The following is a 20,154-nucleotide window of genomic DNA, read 5'->3' as shown; positions in this document are numbered from 1 at the left end:
AGGGCTCAGGCAGGGTGCACCCCACTGAGGGGTCAGCAAGTGCAGGGCGAGGGGCCCAGGGGATGCGGGGCCCCACTGAGGGGTCAGCAAGTGCAGGGCGAGGGGCCCAGGGGATGCGGGGTTGACAAGATGACTGAGGGGTCAGCAAGTGCAGGGCGAGGGGCCCAGGGGATGTGGGGTTGACAAGATGACTGAGGGGTCAGCAAGTGCAGGGCGAGGGGCCCAGGGGATGTGGGGTTGACAAGATGTCTTTCCCTCATGTTCTGATCAACAGAGCATCCTAGGCCTGGTGACTGTGGGACAGGGCGAGCTTCCAGCTCCGTCCACTCTTCACTCACCCACCCCGCTCCCCCTCCCCAAGGGAGGACCAGGGGGCCGGAAGCTCTGGCTTGGTCTAGAGAGCCCTCCTGTTGGGGCCAGCTCAGGATCCCTCATCCGTCCCTCGGGAAATTATTCCATAATTCATTTTGCTGCAGGAATAGTATCACTCTGCATTTATTTACATAGCTGTGGGTAAGGAGGTAAATAAAAATAATGAATATCCATTAAACAAAAATACATAACAAGCAACCCCTCCCCTGGCTGTTCCTCGGGGCTCTGCTCCTGTGTGGGGGAGGGGCCCGTTTCCTGCCCGTGTGGCCTGAGCATCGTGGTGGTCTCCAAGGAGGCACCCACCTCAGGTGAGCTGAGCTGCCTGCTGGGGCCTGCTCGGGGGTCCTCGGGGCGCAGGTCAGCTCTGCTGATGGGGTTAAAAGCTCCCCGTCCATCCAGCCCAGCCCAAGGGGCTTGTCCAGCACGGCCCAGGGCACCTGCCCCTGTGGATGGTCCTGGAGAGCAAGCTTCTCACAGCTCCAAGCACAGAACTGGGCAGAGTCTGGGGTTGAGGAGCCGGGCTGGCCGCGGCAATATGATCAGTGGAGCCCTCGACCCGCCGATCCCTGCCTTCCCTTGCCCACCCAGGTGAGTCTGCAGGACCCGAGCCTGGTGGCAGGTGGAGCGCGAAGGGCCAGGAGCTCTGTGTCCACCTCTGGTCTGAGCACAGGCACCCACGGCAGGGCGGGTCCTGGGAAGGGAGAAGGTCGGCTTGCCGCCCACAGCTGGTGTGCTCCATGCATTTGCCCCACGTGGCCAGAGGCTGCTGAGCCCCTGGGTCCTAGCGACACAGGGTGGGATCCAGGGGCCTCCACCCCCAGCATCCCATCCCCGGTCAGTGCAAAAGACTCCTTGTTTTGTATATACTGTCGACGCATTAACACCGGACTCAGCTGACACTGCAACTCACGCCTGACCCAAGGGTCGTGCAATCCAGCTCCTCGTGCAGTCGGCCACACTGCCCACCAGGGCCTTCCCCTGCCCCCAGCATCACTCGCTACTTTCCCAGGTGGACGAGCTGGCCAAGGTGCCCCCATCTTGCCTCCCCTCACTCTGGCACAAGGGCCTTGGGGCTTTGCCTGCCAAAGCCTCACTCTGGAGTCGTGCCTGCCCCGTGACTGATGGAGACCTAGTCCAGAGCAGAGATGGGGCTGGGTGACTAACCCCAGTTTATCCCCTCAGCCTCACGCTGGGGGAAAGTCGCCTCGGACATCTTGGAATCGCAAATGGACAGGCCAGCGGAGTCTGATTGGAGTAGTCGTGGTTTAAATACAAAGCTTTTAATTCATTTCAGACGTGCAGGGTCCGAGAATCACATGAAGATAGAGGCAAATAAACTCAGCTGTGTTGCCAAAAATGGCTCCACCATATTCATTACATGATTAATTTAATACTCTGATTTACAGTTGTCCACCAATTGTGAGTTGCTTTAAAACACATCCCAAATTGAAAATGCATTTCAAATATTGATGCATTATCACAGATCAGGGCAAAGCAATCCCAGCTGAACTTAACAAGCAGAGCGAGCCTCTTAATGGTGGATTTTGCTGGATAATGTGCGCAGAGCCCCGTTGATGGCGAGGTACCCGGCCTCCTCTGCAGGGCCTCATCTCCCAGACTTCAATAAAGAATTTAAAGGGCCAAGAGCTTTACGGGTAGTTGTGGAGAGATGGGTGGCATTCATTACTTCTTACTTAATTTTTCTCCTAAATGTGGAATGTGAGGTGCAGACCACTTTTAAATTACATTCTTACATGATAAACCAGCGGCCCAGAAATACGCGCTCTGTAATTGAATCGAGATGAAAACGTTAATGCAGAAGCGATGACCAGCAGGCAGCTATTTCGGGACGTCGCAGAAGAGGACGGGGAGGGAGCCTCGGGTCCCATTTTCATCCCGGTAACAAATGGGCTAATTTGGGGATGGCGCCCATGACCATTCCTATCCTGGCGTGACGCAGCTGTCAACGCCCCGGCCAGCAGGCTGTTCTGTTTTATCTGCACCTCCAGCAGGACAGTGATTCTCCCGCACTTGGGGACCCCTGGGCACCGGGAAGGGCCTTGGCCCCCCAAACCTGAACAAGGCATCTCCGAATTCACACCAGGTCCTGTGAGGCTCCGTGACCACCCCTGGAAGGGCTGGCGGGCCACTGGGGATCCTGGGGGGAAACAGGAGAAAAGCTACATCCTTCTCATAAGACCGGCTCCTGGCGTGCCGGGTAGGAAGATACACGTGTGCGTGCTAAGTCGCTCAGTCGTGTCCGACTCTGTGCAACTCTGTAGACCGTAGCCCTCGAGGCTCCTCTGTCCACGGGATTCTCCAGCAAGAACACCGGAGTGGGTCGCCATGCCCCCTTCAGGGGATCTTCCCGACCTAGGGACTGAATCCAGGTCTCTTCTGTCTCCTTCATTGGCAGGTGGGTGCTTGACCGCCAGCACCACCTGGGAATCCTGGAGAGAGAGATATATATATTTACACTTATATATAAAAGACACATACTGGCTATAATTATCTGGATTTCCACTGTAAATTTTACTGAGGTTTCTTGTACTAGATGGGAGACCTCTGAGGTAAAACGGTAATATTTCTCAACTCATAGAATATGGAGGGTTCAAGGTGGAAAGGCTGTTTTATGAAACTGAAGACCAAGAAGGAATCAGACACAGGTGATCAAACTTCCCTCTGGGGTTCAGAGTATCCTACGTCCTATCGGCCGGTCTTTACAAAGCTGAGCACAGCCGTGGAACGGAAGTCCTAAGACCCCTGGCCGATCCAGGGGAGCCTGTGGATGTGCTGGGGTCTCCACTGAACCCCCGAGGCTGTGATGAGATGCTGGCAGCGAAGGCCTGTCTGCCCTGGGGCCGGGCTGCCAGGCGGGTATGCTGTTCCTGTCCCAGCCACGGCCCTGCCCCTCTCTGGGGGCTCAAACCCCCAGACAGCGTGCCCACAGAGGGTCCCAGAGATTCAGTAAATGACCCATGGACATTCCAGAGGGCAGGTCCTGGGCGGTGAGCCCTGGACCCTGAGGCGTCACAGACACACCCAGATATCCCGGCTCTCCCCAGAGCCATCAAGCTGACGCGTGAGATTAACCATCACTGCCCCCGACGCCAACACGCACGGCGAGGGCGCAGGAAGGCAGGGCCAGAGCCGGGGCCCCTTCCTCTGAGTGTATTTGGGGCAGCTGTGTGGCCTTCGTAGAGTCGCCCCTTGCCAAGCGTCAGCGTCCCTGGAGTAGAGGGTTTTCCAGACTTGGAGCAGGAGGACGAAGTTCCAGAGGCTCAGAGAGGGAGGCCGAGAGGCCATCGGTGGATCACGGGCTGGAGGATGAACTGGGTGCCTCCCGGGGCCTACCTGCGGCTGCAGGAGCTGGATTTGGCCAACAGCCTATGGGTGTGGAGGAGGATTCCTTCCAGACAAGGACCGGCCCCGACACCCGCATTTCCACCCTGTGAGACTGCGTGGAGAAGGCGCCTCAGCTGCCAGACCCTGACCTGGTAGCTGATGATTTTCAGGGGCTTGTTTGCAGCGGTGGAAGCCAATGCCCTCTGCCTCCCCTTGGTGCTGGAGAGGGAGCCGGGCGTGGGCACAGTGGGCAGGAAGGCTCCGGAAAGTTCCAGCAGGATCCCCAGAGGCCCCGCCTGGAGAGTGCAGCTGGGAGGGGGCTCCGGGGTCTGAGGCCCGTCCTCACTTCCTGTGTCCCTTTTCCCAGAGACCAGGCATGGCCGGGCTGCCGCTGGACCTCACACCATGCAGCGGCCACCTCGGGGGTGGCAGAAAGGGCAGCTGGGTCCCTGAGGGGGCCTCTGAGAGGCTGGCCCAGGCACACTGACTACCCCTCTGAAGGGGGATGAAGGTGATGTTCATGATGTGTTGGGGACCCCCGGAGCCCTCCAGCTGTGCGGCAGGCCAGCTGTGGGGATGGGGCCAGGCCGTCCCCTGGGTCCTTGTCATCCGCAGGCCTGTCCTAGCCCATGTCGAGGGCTTTCCCCGTGGGGACCGGGTCGGGCTGGCGGGTCCAGGGTGGAGGGCCCACCCTGCCCGGGGAGCATGTGGGGAGCCTGCCTGCCAACAGGCCAGGCTGAGCACGAGGAGCTCACCACTCGGGCCCCAATAGCCCCCAACAGGGCTGGGCCGCAAGAGCCCAGCTTTTTGGGTGCCCTGACAGGACCCGGCTGGGGGCCGGCACCCCCGAGGGGCCTTGCCAGCATTCGAGTGTGATGGAGGGAGGCTGGGAGGGAAGGTGCAGGGAGGGCAGAGCGCGCTCCGTGGACACCCCGCAGGCCCGTCTGTGCAGAAGTCTGTGAGCAGCCCCGCGTCTCCTCATTCCTGCCCCCCCTCAGTGTTCATGCGTTAGAGTCCTAAGGCCCCACCTCAGGAGGTGACTGTGTTTAAAGACAGGGGCTGTAAAGAGGTGCTGGGGTAGAACGAGGTCACTAAAATGAGAACTGCAAGAGGATAAATTTCTTTTGTTCAACCTGCCCAGTTTGTGGGACTTTGTTAAGACAACCCCAGAAAACTGGTACAACGGCATCTGGCTCAGATGATAAAGAATCTGCCCACAATGCAGGAGACCCAGGTTCCTGGGTCAGGAGGATCCTCTGGAGAAGGAAATGGTAACCCACTCCAGTGTTCTTCCCTGGAGAATCCCAAGGGCAGAGAGGCTTGGAGGGCTACAGTCCATGGGGTCACAAAGAGTCAGCCGCGACTGAGCATCTGAGCGCCTAAAAGAAAACCAAAAGCAGTCAAATGAGCAAGGATGCAAAACGCACGGATTTATAAATCACTGAATTCCACTTAAAGCGTCCCTGCACGCCGCGGGGACTGGGCGGGGGACGTCAAAGCCTCGCTGTGGAGCAGTGAGGAGTCGTGGTGATTTGGTGCTGTTTGCCCTTTGGGTGTGTGATTTCCCTCCCTTTCATCGAGGTTCTCACGTTTTCACAGATGTGGTGAGATGCCTGCCCCATCGCCTCTCACTTCGCTCCTCATTTAAGTCAAAGTTTAGTCTCATCTGCAGATAAGCCCTGATAAAGGCAATTAGCATAGCAATTCATTACAGAAGCAGATATGGTTATGGATACATTCACATACAGATACAGCTGTAGATACTTATATCGGAGAAGGCAATGGCACCCCACTCCAGTATTCTTGCCTGGAAAATCCCATGGGCGGAGGAGCCTGGTGGGCTGCAGTCCATGGGGTCGCTAAGAGTCGGACACGACTTTGGCTTTTCACTTTCGTGCATTGGAGAAGGAAATGGCAACCCACTCCAGTGTTCTTGCCTGGAGAATCCCAGGGACGGGGGAGCCTGGTGGGCTGCCGTCTATGGGGTCGCACAGAGTCGGACACGACTGAAGTGACTTAGTAGTAGTAGTAGATACTTATATAGACACAGCACAGATGCAGACATAGATGCTACAGTACAGATACATCACAGATGCAACAGGTCAAACCCCAGCGTCTGGAGAGTCCCTGACATGCCCTGTCTTCTCTGGGGTGTGCACATGTGTTTAATCAGAGAAGCTAAGAGTGGCTTCACTTGTCACACAGTCATTAGAACATTAAGAACTGAATCCTTTGCAGGTTTTAAAATTCATGAAGTCCTCTGCATTTGCAGTACCTGAGTAGGAGTTGGCGGGGGAGTGGAAGAGTACAGAAGAGCGGGGCAGAAAGCGCTGGACTTTCTAGGGCCTGACACTGAGCCTTGGTCCCCACCCACCGGCACTGTGAAGAGCCTCTCCCGGGCTGGACAGCCTCAGCTTCTGCTGGACGGGCAGGGCTGGCACGTGGGTGACACTTGCTGTGAGACGCGGCCCTGGATGGAGGGCTCTCACAGGGCCCCAGGCCTGGGGAAACCCAGGATGTCATCTGTATTGGTCAGCTTCCCCGAGACACAGGACCAGTGGGATGGGGATGCAGAGGCAGATGTGGTTACAGATAGAGACCCAGATGCAGTCAGAGCTATGTAGATGTAGACACAGTTTTAGATACAGGTATGCATACAGATGTAGAGACAGAGACGGACAGAGACACACAGAGTCAGACAGGCATCCCTGGTGGCTCAGCGGTGAAGAGCCCGCCTGCAGTGCAGGAGACTCGAGACTCAAGTTCGATCCCAGGGTCAGGAAGGTCCCCTGGAGGAGGCCATGGGTAACACACTGCTGTATGCTTGCCTGGAGAGTCCCCATGGACAGAGGAGCCTGGTGGGCTACAGTCCATGGAGTCGCAAAGAGTCCGACACGACTTGATCACTCAGCATAGCATAACCCTAACACATAGCTGCAGATAGAGACATAGCACAGATGCAGGTGAGGATATGGACACATTACAGATATAGACATAGCTGTACATACTTATGTAGGCATGGCACAGATGCAGATATAGATACTACAGATACGGATACAGCACAGATGCAGATATGGATATGGACACATTACAGATACAGATATAGCTGTAGATACTCATATAGACAGCACAGATACAGATAAAGACACACGTGCAGATACGGACACATTACAGATATAGATACAGGTGCAGTTACAGATATAGATGTAGCTGCGGATACAGATATAGACATAGACACATAATTATAAATGCAGTTATACATACACTTGCATATACATGTATATTTATTGCAGGAATTGCCTCAAACCATCACGGAGGCTGAGAAGCTCCGGCACCTGCCCTCTTTCGGTGGAGACCACGCACAGTCAGAGGTGTGGCCCCAGACCCTCGGCAGGCGAGGACCCCTGTCCCGGCTCCGACAGTCAGGTGGAGAGCCCCGACTCCCTTCCTCCACGCGTGTCCTGTTCCGTTCAGTGGGATGGAGGAACTCCTCCCAGCACACACGCATGCAAACACACACTGACTCATGCACACACATGTACACACCGAGGACACAGATGCACACACACACAAGCACACTCAGGGCTGAGGCTTAACTACACATCTGAGCACCTCGTGATCCACACAAGTCCACACACAAGGTGAACTGACACAGCACTGGGCCCCAGGAGGAGGGCCTGAAGAGCCGGCTCAGTGCCAGCCTCGACCGCCGACCTCCCTTGCCTGCCCCCTCCTCCTGGAGTTGCCCCCTCCCTGGGCTGAAGACAGCCCAGGGGGAGAGAGACAGGCTGAAGGGGCGCTGAGGGTGCTCTGAGACCCCTCACCCTCCCTCCCACACAGGTGCACGAATAAGGCCAGCCCAGCACGTGCTCCCCAAAGCAGAGGGGAGCCCGAGGAGCTGTCCCCGCCACATCCACAGGAAATGGCCCTTCACCACACACACCGTCCTCCGCCTCGCTCGTCCAAACCCTGCCCTCGGGGTCGTGGAGCCAGAGCCCCCGCTGCGTGGCATGGTGGGGGCAGAGGTGAGTGGTGGCTGGGTCTCGGGGAGGACCCGGCGGGGTTGACAGGTCAGCGGGTAAGATGCAGGCCAGGCACCCCTGGGCAGGCTGGGGTCTGAGGAGACCGGGCATCTGGGGCATTGACAGCCAGGCTGACCAGGTCAGGGACAGGGGACACTTACTTCATTTAAGCCTATTCCTTTTTCATTGATTAAAGTGTTCTGTCTGCTTACTCTGATCTTGGTTTTGCTGTTGAAATTGATGCTGCTTCTGGTAATTCAGGTGTGGGATCCATTTCTGATTTCACATTTCCCGGTGTTCACACCCTCTGACAGCTTCCCTCCCGCAGAGCGTTTGGGGGAGCGAAGCTCTGTGATAAGGAAACCCGGAGCTCACCGTCCTGACTGGGGCAGCGGCACAGGGTCGCGGGTCCAGATTGCCCTCTGAAGGATGTACCCTGCTTCCAGACTCGTTCCTGGGACCACCCTCAGGGTTGCGTGCAATGCACACTTTGTTCACAAATGTACTCGTGTATCTTTTTTTCGAGGATGACACTGTTAGCAGAAGACGGCTGTGAACAGGCAGTGGCAGGACTGGATGGCCTCCCAGAACCTCCGATCCACACCTGGGGACCGTGCCCGGACCTCTGACCCGGAGGCCCTCCTGTCCGCCTCTGGCTCCTCCCTCGCTGGGCTCCTCCCCTGCCGTCCAGTCCCCTGCGGTTGGTCTCGCTTTGACTCTCACGGGGGAATCACAGGACATCCCTCTCCACCCCCAGGTCTCAACTCACTTGTTTCGGGATTTGAAGTACGGAGAACTGCAAACTTCCCTCGGAATGCTGAGAGGAAGCGCCATTCCTAGGTCTCCGGCACTTCTGGGCCTCTTGGCTCTGAAGGGGGGGTCTCTACGAGGGTGGAGATGTCCTGGCGTCCACGTACCACCCTCACGGGATGCTGCCCCCACGGGGCCGGCTCCCCTCCCCCCACGGAGCCGGCTCCCTCCCCCCCACAGGGCCGGCTGTCCCACCCCCAAACCACCCTCGTGCTGTCTCCAGTTAAGAATCTTGCTGCTTGGCGGCCACGGCACTGCCACCCTGGACTCCCAGCTTTCCTGAGGTGCTCCGTGTCCCCCACATTCCCCATCGACCCCGCCAACCATTCAACATCCTACCTTTACAAAGCATTGTTTTTCTCAGAGCAAAGGCAGACGCCTGGATCCAGGAACTTGCCCGGCTCCCTGGCGGGGCTGGGGGCGGGGGGTGGCGGGGAGACCCCAGTGCCTGGACGCATCCTGATAACTCTCCTCGGACCCCTGCCTCTCTCTACTCAGGGGAACCCGAGAAGTCCCCTCCTCCCCACCAGGAAGCCTGAGGAGTTCCCGAGGGCTTGTTGTTCACTTATGTCTGACTCTGTGACCCTGTGGACTGTAGCCCGCCAGGCTCGTCTGTCCATGGGATTTCCCAGGCAAGAAGACTGGAGTGGGTTGCCCATGCCCTTCTCCAGGGGAACTTCCTGACCCAGGGATCGAATCCACGTCTCTTAGGCCTCCTGCGTTGGCAGCTGGGTTCGGTACCACTAGCACCATCTGGGAAGCCCTGAGGGCTAGGCTTCTGTTACTGGCTCAGCAGACCCGCTGGCCTGGCCTGCCTGGGGCTCCGGAGACCGCAGTAAGTGTGAAGCCTGGTGTGTGAGCCCCACTGTTGAGAGACACACTGTTTATAGACAGTGCCTGGTGGAGGAGAGGACGCTCGGGTGGTCCTGCTGGACTGCCATTGCTCCACCTGGTCCACGGGAATGAATGCTCCAGAGACAGACTGGAGGGGACGGCGATCTCAGGGTCTGAGACGAGGCGACCCCAGCACACCATCTGCATCGCCCACCACATGTAGTCTGCACTGACTGTGCCTTTCATACACTGGGTGAGACAGGAGTGTGAGTCAGCCCACACCGGCCCCACTCCTCGCCCCGGCTTTTATTTGTAAAATGATTAAGACGGAACCAGATCCTGACCTTCCTGGTCTCAGGAGGTGGTGGGCAGGCCTGGGCGAGCCAGGCGGGTTCATCCCCTGCAGGACGCCTGGCTCTCCTCTCACTCTGCTCACTCGGGTTCCTGGAGGAGGACGCCTTCAGACACCGTGATGCCAGCCAGTGAGAGTGATGGAGGGGCTTCTGTGTTCTCGGCACAGCAGCCGACTTCCGGGGCCCTGGGTGCAGACCCGGGGGAGGAGACACAGCCTCTGTGTCCACATCATTGACTCCGAAGTTGCTGGCACAGCTGAGGAGATGCAGAGGCTCTGACCTTGTCCACAGGGATACTTGGACCCCCCTGCCCTGCCCTCCCAGGGCTCCTCCAGCTCCTGGTAGCTTCTCCCTGCTTCCTCCCACTGACATGCTTTCCAGGGTCACCTCCTGAAGCCAGGGTCCCTCGGAGCAGCCTTTGGGAAACACCACCATGCCCTGAACTTGCCCGCACACGGCACCTCACTGAAAGCCTGCAGGCCCTTTCCGTGTCCAGCAAGAGCGCAGGACGATGGGGAGAGGGCAGTGATGGGGCTCTCGTCCCCTGGATCCAAATCACGACTCCCGGCGCCTGGCCTCCCTCTCTCTTTTTCAAAATTTACTTACTTTTGGCTGTGTTGGGTCTTGTTGCCGTGCGTGGGCCTTTTTCTAGCTGTAGAGGGTGGGAGCTCTTTCTAGTTGCGGTCTAGTCTCCTCTTTGCATTGGCTTCTCTTGTGATGGAGCAGGGGCTCCAGGGTGTGTGGGCTTCAGCGGTTGTGGCTTCTGGGTTGTAGAGAACTGGCTCAATACTTGTGGCCCATGGGCTTTGCAGCCCCTAGGCAAGTGAGATCTTCCCAAACCAGGGATTTAGTCCATCTGTCCTGCATTGGCCAGCGGATTCTTCACCACTGAGCCATCAGGGAAGCCCCCCCTCTCTCTTGGTCTCTCCTGTGTTGCCAGGTGTGAGTGGGTCTGCTGCTCTGCCTGTGTGAGCACCGGCTGACAGTCACCTGCCTGGAGCCTGGGCGTCCCCCGTGAGCAGCTGGGCACGGCGGACAAGCCCATGAGGGCCATGTTCCAGCTTCTGTGGGTCACAAAGGGTGACGTTTTAAGGACAGCTTTGATGGGCATGTCCTCCAGTGAGGAACCCTGGCCCTGGAGCCTTGCCCAGCGCTGACCATGGTCCTGGCCAGCTGCTCTCCTGAGCTCACTGAGGAAGGTGGATGGTGAAGTTCTGCGTGTTAGGACAGCACCTGGCCTCTCATAAATGCCCTTCAGAGCTGCTAGAACTGACTGGGAGCTGACAGTTTTCTGGCAAAAAGTTCCAGCCACTCTAGAGGTTTTTCTCAACTGGGGCAGCAGTCAACCCACAGACAGTGGTTTACTTGCCCCAGCCCACCTCCCTCAAGTTGTTCCGCCTCCAGTCCAGCCTGTGCCCCAAATCCAGCTTCTCGGCCACCAGGAGTTGGGGTGGCTTCCCCCGAGGAGAAGGGAGAGGCAGGTTCCTCCAAGCTGGGCGCTTGGCCCTGACGTCTCCCCACAACCCCGCCTGGCACCAAACAGTGGTTGGTAGGGGGCTCCCAGGTGGCTGAGCACCAGAGGTCAGTTGACCAGTCTCCAACTCAGACATCGTCTCACCTTCTATATGAGTGATTTTGAAGGAATGACTTTCATTCACATTAGGGAACGGCATGCTTTTCTGAGAAGGTGTTAGATGCTGAGGCTTTTCCAGAATAAGCAAAATGGGAGGCACAGCCCAGCGTTTCTGGGTGGCTCTGGAGCTGAGCATCCCTCCTGGACTGCTGGTCGGCGGCGAGGCGGAAGAATGCGGGGGGTTCGGTGGATGAGGGCTTGCCCCGGTATCTGTGTCATCACACGAGACTTGGGAAGTGTGAGGTAAACCCTGCTGGTTTTCCTGAGTAGAGAGAGGATGGAAACACCCTCTGGCCTCTGTGTCGCTCTGTCCCAACCACCCACCCATGGACAGCCTGATCCCGAGGAAGATGCACTCAAGCTGGTTTCCCCGAGGCCCAGACCTTCCTTCTTCCACCATCGCTGGCACCATGTGGACTCACAGAAGAGTGGGCACTGCAAAGGGGACTGGAAGTGGGAACTGACTGGTCTGGGTCCATGGAAGTCCCGAAGCGGAGCTGGGGGCTGGCTGCTCTCTCCCTCACAGCTCGTTGTTCAGATCCTGGCTCTGCTGACCCAGTCCCTCTCCAGATGGAAGCACCCCGACCTCTAATTGGGAGCCCCTCCCACTCCCAGCTGGACCCCAAGCTGGGCTTGGGGGCTAGGATCCCACCTCCCTGACCCTACATCAGAGAAACCTTGCCCGCTGTGTTCAGCTGGGGTCTCACATTTTGATGGTGGATTTGCAAGGTTTGCAGTAAACAGAATGATAAGACTGTGTATTTGAATAAAAATAGTCATGACTTCTTGGTTCTTCATAAATAAAGTCAGTATTCACATAATTGAATTTGTCCTTTTAACATCTCAGGGTGAAGGGCCTGTGGGGTCCCTGTGGCCTGTGCTCCAAGAGGGAGCAAGTGGACAGAACTCGCCACAACTCCCTCCCAGTGACAAATGCAGGACAGACGGACACGATGTCCCAAAAGACAGCATTGTCTGCCCTGACTGCCCCCATTGCCTCTGTGAAGCAACAAGCTGTGGAGAGCCCTGGGGTTCCGGGCGGTCCAGCCCTGCAGGGCACATTGTCTGGCTGTGTGTGGACACAGGGGTCGGCTGGACATTGCTGTGCTCCTGGTTACCACCCTAACCCAGGCGCCTTACGGTCCTTGACAAAGAGGCTGGGAAGGGTGAGTCTCCACCTCATAGCTGACAAAGGAGAGCGTGGGAGAGAAGATGCGAGAAAAGGCCTGATGTGGGGCTGGGACAGTGGAGGGGGGCTGGTGAAGAAAATTCACACAACTCAGCTGGAGACCACAGCATGCCCACACCATGCCCATTGCTTTTCATGTATAAAATACAATGGTACATGTTTAAATTTTATACAATTCATTAAAGCAAAGGTGGGAAGTGCTTTCTGATAATTAAAATTCAGACAAGCCCATTCTCGGATTTGAGGCCATGAATAAAAGTGACACTTTGCCGATTGCACCTTGCTAGGTCACCATTTACCCTCAGCCAACAACACCTCTCAGGTAATTGATTGCTCCTTGCCGGGGGAAAACAAATCCAGGATGAGCCGATTTTATTGCTACTTATTACGCTTCACTTTAACATGGAAATTGGGGCTCCAAATGAGGCAACAAGTTAACCCAGAGCTGGTGGAAATAAACAGAATCGTTTTAGAAGACAGGGTCCAGGTTTGCTGAGACCCACTCTGGGCAGGGGCGGTCCTTGTAGCTCAGCCCCCTGTTCTCACAACAGAGGCAGGGAGCTGTCCATCCCCTCGGTGCTGAAGGGCTGGGCAGCTCTACCTCTGCCTGGGCCCCACCCCCTCCAGGGGACCTCGCTTCTTTGCCTCAGCTGACCCCCACCCCGACCTTGCCTGATGTGGTCAGAAGGGCCAGACCTTGGCTCTCCTTGGGCTGCTGACCCTGAGGAGATCTGAGTGGGGAGCTGGATACACCGGGTCCTCGGAAGGGTGAGCCCAATCTCCATCCATTTTTCTGCCCAAGGCATCTAGTTGCCACCCTGGCCCCACCTGCTCCCACCTCTGGGCTTGGAAGAGCAGGGACTTGGTGGTGGGCTTTGAGGAAAGTCCTCGGCCTGCCCCTCGCCTGGCCTGAGCCTCACAGGGATAAGGGGCTCATCTCAGGGTGCAGGCGGGAGGGTCCTGGCACCCAGAGCTCCTCACTCAGGAACAGGGCGGGGCTCCCACTCCAAGCTTCTGCTGTCCCACCTGGGGCGGAACAAACTGCCTTTCACAAAGCAACTGAGCACAAAGCCATCGGGCCACAAAGCAAGTGTGGAGTCCGGAGGTGACCAGTGCGGCTGAGGGAACAGAGCGGACTCTCCTTCTGAGCCAGGGGCCGAGGCAGGGCTCAGCTGCAGGTAAGGGAAAGCTGAGCGGAGGCTAGGAGGATGGTGGGGGGTGCTCCAGGCAGAGAGAAGAGTGAAGGCAGAGCCTGCCCGGAGCATTTGGGGGACAGTAACGAGGTCCCCGCACCCTGGGGTTCAGTTGCACTCACTGAAAGAACGCTGTGCCAAACAGTCATTTCACACAGCTTGTAAGAAACATCTCTATGTGTCTAGTGTGGGAACAAGTCCTTACCTGCAGACAGAAAGGCTTGCAATCCACTTGCTGTTAGGGCACTAACAGCTCTGGGAAGCTGCTGAGTAGCCCTGGAAACACCAGAGTTACCGATCTGTTGAACGATTCCCTGCTTTCACCATATACTGGGCGTAAGTTCCATTCTGTGAAAGAACATTGCCATGGATTCGCCTTGCAAGTAGCTTGTTTAAAACATCTCATTGTTTGTACGGAAACCGTTTCAGTGTAAGCATTTCTAAAAGGTTTTTTCTTCCATTCATAGACACAACAGTGAACTGAGAGCAGCTTCAAAGCAGCTTCTAGAAACTCGAGTGTGGCAGGTCTGTGTGCACTGTACACGTCACACAGTGAATCGAGGGGTGAGTGGGGCCTCAGAGCACAGCGAGCGCGATGCAGACCCGAGGCAGAGAAACCAGAGAGAGCTGAGTGAGAAGTCCAGGCCGGCCATCGGGGTCCTGGGCTTCCTGCACAGACTGCGTTTTTCATGTCAAGTGAGATGAGAGCCTCTGGAGGGTTCTGAGCTAAGAACTGGGCTTAAACATTGTATTCAAGACAGGCTTCAGGTGCGGGGGGCAGAGTTAGGAATCCAGGAGGGGAGCAAGTCCATTGGTTCAGGAAGAGGTGATGGCTTGACCAGGTGATCCTCAGAGGGGGTTGAGATGTGCTCGGATTCCAGATGTACATCTAAGGCAGAGCCAACCAGAGCCGGCTGATGGATCAGATGTGGAGGGTGTGTGTGTGTGTGTGTGTGAGACAGAGAGAGAGACACACACACACACAGAAACAGAGGGAGGGAGAGAGAGGCACCAAGAATGCTCCAAGCCTTTCCCCTGAGAACCTGGAAGGGCTGTAGCTGAGAGAGTGATGAATTAGGTGACGAATTAGACTCTGTAGGGGCAGTTTGATGGTGGAAAGTGGGCAGTGGGCCTTGAGACTCTGAAATTTAGTTTTCAACATTTTTTAAGGGGAGAACCCAGCAGAGATGCTTACACATCGTTTAGAGGACCACCCAGATTTGAGGGGAGCAGCTGGGCTGGACACACGCATGGAGGGTTATGGGCCAAGCAGGTACGATACATAAAGCTGCCAGATGGGTCAGGTCCCTAGGGAGTGGCTGGGTGGGCAGAGAGAAGGCCTGTCCCATCCCTGGTGCCCACTGTCAGCAGGCTGAAGTCCAGGCCTGAGGGTGACAGCGCCTGACTCGCATCCTAAGAGTCCCCACCGTCAGCAGGCTGAAGTCCAGGCCTGAGGGTGACGGCGCCTGACTCCCATCCTAAGAACCTTTGGCTTCGCCATTCCTTCCCAGACTGTCCGCTCCAGAGACATCTAGGGCCAATAACATGTAGGTACGTGAGCAGATTGAACCAGGACTTCACAGATGTGGCCTGGGAATCTGAATTCTTTTGAAAAAGCCCCCATTCCCATCCCCTTGTCCCTGTTGAACGCTGTGCAGATTACAGTTTGAGAAGCACCCCTCTCGAGGCAGGGCAGACCATCGAGGCTGGCAGCCCCTTGGAGCCCCCCTCCCCCCGCCCAGGGCGTCTGGACAACCACCCCTTTTGCACTGAAGTGACAGCCCCTCGGATCAGAAAGACACTGTCCCACCACCCAGCTTCTCGGAATCCCCCAGGGGCGTTGGAGGAAGTACTCAGGCTCCATCACAGGAGTAGACAGGTGGGGTCTGCTAATCTGGACTGGAGGTGCAGGCGGGGTGAGGGGCGCGCACAGCAAGGACCGGAGAGCTGCTCTCAGGCATCAGCTGGCTCCCAAGGAGGATGCAGAGGAAGCATCTCATCTGAGATGACGAGTGTATTTTGGTGGGGAGGGTGAATTTGAGCCCAAAGCACAGTCCCTTGGCTGTAGCTTCAACCCTGAAGTTCCAGCCTGAGATTCACGCCTTTGATGATGTCTTTTCTTCTGTGTTGGGAAGGAAAACTCTCCAGAGGAACAAAACAATCATCTTAATGTTTTTTTTTTTTTTTAAGTAACGCTTTTTTAGACATAAAATTCACATACCATACAATTCACCCATTTAAACTATGAAGTTCAAAGTTTTTGGTACATTCACAGTTATACAACCATCACTACTATCAATTCTGAAGGTTTCAATCATCCTAAAAAGAAACCTCACAGCCATTAGCAACCACTCTCTGTTCTACCAACCCTCCTCCCAGATGGAGATCACTAATCTACATTCTGCCCGCTACACATTTCACATAAACGCAATTATGTTCTGTGGCCTTTCGTGGTTGACTTCTTTCATGAAGGATGAGGTTTGAAGGTTCCTTGATGCTGCAGTGTGCATCAGCGTATCATTTCTATTTATATAGCCGAATAATAGCCTGTTGTATGGATATACTGCATCTTATTTATTTGTTCAATAATTGATGGACATTTTCCCTCTCTGGGGCCATTGTAAATAATGTTGCTATGAACATTTGTCCGCAAGTTTTCATTTCTCTTGAGTAGGGACCCAGGACTGGAGATGTGGTCAGATGGTATTATGATGCTTAACATTTAGAGGGAACTCTAGAGTAGCTACATTTTACATTTTAATTCCTGTTTATTTTCATCAACAAGGCCTGAGGGTTGCAATTTCCCCACAACCTCACCGACACTTGCTATAATCTATCTTTTTACTGCAGTCATCCTGGTGGGTGTGAAGTTGTATCTCACTGTGTTTTGATTTGAATTTCCCTGATAACTAATGGTACCAAGTATATTTTCATGTGCTTATTGGCCACTTAGATATCTTTTATGGGGAAGTGTCTATTCAAATACTTGGCCTATTCTAATTTGTTTTGTCTTTTTGTTCTTGAGTTTTAAGAGTCTTTTTTATATTCTAGCAAAAATCTCTTACTATATATGTAACCTAGAAAAAATTCTCCTAGTCTGAGGATTGGCTTTTTACTTTTCTTGATGGTGTTTCCGAAGCACAAAAGTTTTAAATTTTGATTATCTTTTTTTTTTCCTTTTGATTTGTTTTGTTTCTTATGCTTTGCGTGTATTATCTAAGAAACTGTTGCCTGACCTAACTGAGGTCACAAAAATTTATGCTTATATTCTTTTCTAAGAGCTTTATAGTTTGATACTAAATTTAACTATTATCTCCATTTTGAGTTAATTTTTTTATATCATGTAAGGTAGGCTGCAAATTACTTCATTTGGGTCATTTATTGAAAAGATTATTTCTCCCATTGAATTGTCTTGGCACCCATGTCAAAATTCAGTTGATCAGAAAAGCTTATTTTCTGGGTTCTATTTTATGTTATTCAACTCTGTTCCATTCTGTCCCAACCAGTTCCACTGAACCGTCTGTCCTTATGTAATCATTGCACCACACTGTCTTAATTGCAGTGGCCGAGTAGTAAGTTTTAAAAATCAGGAAGTATAAGTTGTCCAGTTTTGTTCTTTTTCATGGCTATTTGACTGTTCTTGAATTTCTGTATGAATTTTAGGATCAGCATATGGGCTTCCCTGGTGGCTCAGCTGGTAAAGAATCCACCTGAAATGTGGGAGACCTGGGTTCCATCCATGGGTTGGGAAGATCCCCTGGAGAAGGGAAAGGGTTCCCACTCCAGTATTCTGACCTGGAGAATTCCACAGAGTGTATAGTCCATGGGGTCACAAAGAGCCATACGTGACTGAGCAACTTTCACAAATTCCTACAAAGAAGTCAGCTGAGAGTTTTGTTAGGAATTGCATTAAATCTGTATACCAGTTTGGCAAGTATTGCCATCTTAATGCTTGTAAATCTTGTGATCCATGATCATGGGGCATCTTTCTATTTATTTGGGTGTTTGATTTTTTTCCAACACTATTTTTTAGTTTTAAATATATGTTTTGAATTTCTCTTGCTAGCTTTATTCCTATGTATTTTATTATTTTCACAGTACTGTATAGAGCTGTTTTTTAATTTCAACTTTAGGTTGTTCACAAGTGTATAGAAATATAATTTATTGTCTATATTGATCATGTGTCCTAGAACTTGCTGAATTTGCTTTGTTAGTTCTAATAACTATAATAACTTCGTGGGTTCCTTAGAATTTTTTATACACAGTGTCATGATATCTGCAAATAGAGATAGATTATTCTTCCCTTCCAGTCTTCAGACCTTGTATTTATTTTTCTAGCCTAATTTCCCTGGGTAGAACCTCCAGCACATAACTAAACAGTAGGATGGCAAATGGACATTCTTATCTTATTTCTGAACTTAAGGGAAAAACATCCAGTCTTTCACCATTAAGTGCGATGTTAGCTGTGAGTTTTCCTGTAACTTCCCTTCATCAGGCTGAGGAAGTGCCTTTTATTCCTAGTGTGCTGTAATCTTCTTTTATTTTACCATGAAGTGTTGTTGAGCTTTCTTATACACATTTTTTTGTATATATTAAAGGCATCGTGAGGTTTCTGTTTTTCATCTTATTGATCAGTTCAGTTCAGTCACTCAGTCGTGTCCGACTTTGCGACCCCATGGACTGCAGCACATCAGGCCTCCCTGATCGTCACCAACTCCTGGAGTTTACTCAAACTCATGTCCATTGAGTCGGTGATGCTATCCAACCATCTCAACCTCTGTCATCCCCTTCTCCTCCTGCCTTCAACCTTTCCCAGCATCAGAGTTTTTTCAAATGAGTCAGGTCTTTGCATCAGGTGGCCAAAGTATTGGAGTTTCAGCTTCAACATCAGTCCTTCCAATGAATATTCAGGACTGATTTCCTTTAGGATGAACTGGTTGGATCTCCTTGCTGTCCTAGACACCCCCAAGAGGCTTCTCCAACACCACAGTTCAAAAACATCAATTCTTTGGTGCTCAGCTTTCTTTACAGTCCAACTCTCACATCCATACATGACTACTGGAAAAACCATAGCCTTGAGTAGATGGATGTTTGTTGGCAAAGTAATGTCTCTACTTTGTAATATGCTATCTAGGTTGGACATAACTTTTCTTCCAAGGAGTAAGCATCTTTTAATTTCATGGCTGTAGTCACCATCTGCAGTGATTTTGGAGCCCAAGAAAATAAAGTCAGCCACTGTTTCCATGTTTCCCCATCTATTTGCCATGAACTGATGGGACCAGATGCCATGATCTTAGTTTTCTGAATGTTGAGTTTTAAGCCAACGTTTTCACTCTCCTCTTTCACTTTCATCAAGAGGCTCTTTAGTTCTTCTTCACTTTCTGCCATAAGGGTGGTGTCATCTGCATATCTGAGGTTACTGATAATTCTCCCAGCAGTCTTGATTCCAGCTTGTGCTTCATCCCGCCCAGCGTTTCTCATGATGACCTTATTGATACAGTACATTATATTAACTTATATTTGGGTGTTTAGACAGCCTTGCACTTTCAGGAACCCTTTTTGGATGCTGCTTTGTTCAGTTTGCTGGTATTTTGTTGAGGATTTTTACATGTGTGCTCAAAAGGAATGTCTGTAGTTTCTGGTGATGTCTTTGGTACCAAAGTGATAGAGGCCTCCTGGGAAGACTTGGGATGTCTCCTCTTGTACCTTTAAAAGGAGCCTGTGAAGAACCTGTATTAATTGTTCTTAAAATATTTGATAGAATTGACCAGTGAAGACATCTGGTCTACCAAGTTTCTTTCTTTGAAGTTTTTTTTTCCTCCTAAAAAAGACCTTTTAATTGTGGTAAAATACACATAACAAGTAATGCTCAAAATTCTCCAAGCCAGGCTTCTGAACAGTTCCAGATGTTCAACCTGGTTTTAGAAAAGGCAGAAGAACCAGAGATCAAATTTCCAACATTCACTGGATCATCAAAAAAGGAAGAGAGTTCCAGAAAAACATCTATTTCTGCTTTATTGACTATGCCAAAGCCTTTGACTGTGTGGATCACAATAAACTGTGGACAATTCTGAAAGAGATGGGCATACCAGACCACCTGAACTGCCTCTTGAGAAACCTATATGCAGGTCAGGAAGCAACAGCTAGAACTGGACATGGAACAACAGACAGGTTCCAAATAGGAAAAGGAGTATGTCAAGGCTGTATATTGTCACCCTGTTTATTCAACTGATATGCAGAGTACATCATGAGAAACGCTGGGCTGGAAGAAGCACAAGCTGGAATCAAGATTGCCGGGAGAAATATTAATAACCTCAGATATGCAGATGACACCACCCTTATGGCAGAAAGTGAAGAAGAACTAAAGAGCTTCTTGATGAAAGTGAAAGAAGAGAGTGAAAAA

The sequence above is a fragment of the Bos javanicus genome, chromosome 5, assembly GCF_032452875.1.
Source record: "Bos javanicus breed banteng chromosome 5, ARS-OSU_banteng_1.0, whole genome shotgun sequence".
NCBI classification, from domain to species: Eukaryota; Metazoa; Chordata; class Mammalia; order Artiodactyla; family Bovidae; genus Bos; species Bos javanicus.
This window is presented reverse-complemented; position numbering follows the sequence as displayed.